The sequence below is a fragment of the Pristiophorus japonicus genome, chromosome 10 (assembly GCF_044704955.1).
Source record: "Pristiophorus japonicus isolate sPriJap1 chromosome 10, sPriJap1.hap1, whole genome shotgun sequence".
NCBI classification, from domain to species: Eukaryota; Metazoa; Chordata; class Chondrichthyes; family Pristiophoridae; genus Pristiophorus; species Pristiophorus japonicus.
In genome coordinates this window covers 175,391,037-175,392,779 of record NC_091986.1, presented here as the reverse complement: position 1 = coordinate 175,392,779, position 1,743 = coordinate 175,391,037, and positions in this window count along the sequence as shown.

Genomic DNA, 1,743 nt, shown 5'->3' with positions numbered 1-1,743 from the left:
TGTGAAGAGTGTCCAACAATTTTTGGAGAAATAAAAATGTAATTGAGTAGAAAAAGAAATCTACTTGCCTGGCAGTGAATAACATTTAAAATCTCTATCTTTTCCTGGCTGGAGCACAGATTTTTTTTAAAGGATAACTCTCTTCCAACTCGTTTTTTGAAAATAATATTGTATAGTAAATTTGATCGGTGTTGTTTTTTATTTTACACAATGCACCGTCTCTGTTCTCAAATAGGAGTCCATCTGTTAGAATTAGAAATAAATGATGTGAATGAGTGATTCCACAGCATTGCTTGGCTGCCAGTAAATCAGGAGTTCAACCACAATGTGGAAGCAGGCACCTGACACAACAAGACACTAACGTTCAAAAATGAAATATAAAAAAGTAGAAAAATGCAAAGTAGGAGCAGGACACCAGCAGAGTTTAAAAGGACAGGATCCTGTCTGGAGAAAATCACCATTTCTTCTAATATTTTAATATTCTAAGATTTCTAATAACAAAATAGGTTTGAGTGCATGAGAGGGAAATATTTTGCATTGGAAGCTCTTCTCCACCATCATAGTTACCAAAAATGTTTAGATTGAACATGTAGCATTGGATCCTTCTGCCAACTCCTGTGCTCGTTCAGAGTGACTGTACCCCATGCTACTCAGCTGATAATTCTTTTTTTTCTAAATAACTAACCATTTTGGATCAGCATGGATCTGCTGAATCCAGGCAGGCACTATTGATGTGTCAGATTGGCTCAGTCGGTAGCACTCCAATCTCCGAGCCAGAACGATGTAGACCCCATCTGGGATTTCAGCGGATAACCTAGACTGTGACTCTGGTACAGCACTGAATGAGTGTTGCTTAGCTGACGATGCTGTCCTTCAGATGAGATGTTAAGCTGAGGCTCTGCAGGTTCAGGTGAATGTTAAAAAATACCGTGGCATTATTTGAAGAAGAGCAAAGTTCCCCTGGTGTCCTGGCCAATGTTCTTTGATCAACCAACACCACGAAAAACAGGCTGACTGGAGATTCTCCTCATTGCTTTTGATGAGTTCTCACTGTGTACCAAATTTGTCTACATAAAAATAGTCAAAGTATCTCATTGTATGTGAAGTGCTTTGGGACACAAGATGTGACAAAGCACCTTTTCAATACAAGTCTGACTTTCTGTCTATTGATGGAGTCTGTACTTCTGATGGTTCTTAACCTAAAATGTGAGGATCCCATGATGGTGCCACCTAGTGGTAGAAGTTAATATTTTTCCTAACATCACAAGATTTTAATAACAATTACGATTAAAGTGCATGGAGGAAATATAGTTTAAGTAATTGCATTATAGGTTTTCACTGGTACCCTGAAAATATCTGGAAAAAAATAATTTTTTAATTTAAAAAATGCATTAGAATTTGATAATTTACTGGTTAAATACTCAGTTTTTTGAGACTGAAACAGCAACCCTATTGTGTGTGACTTTGCCCCATTCTGTTCACATTGCTTGACATTTTTTGCTGCAGTGAAGACAATTTGAAAGCTATGGCCGCCCTCTCCTCCTGAGAACCTTATAACAAACAAGATTAAAGGCTGAAAATACAAGATAATGCAAACTTCAGTGTCAAGCCATCAGCATCAGGCAATTTTACATTTGATCTCACATCCTTCTTCAGAAAGCATTATGTTAGTTATCATATCATATAACTTCTTATACCCTCGAAAGCTGTGGCAGCCATGTTTCAAATCAGTTCTCTGGAAAC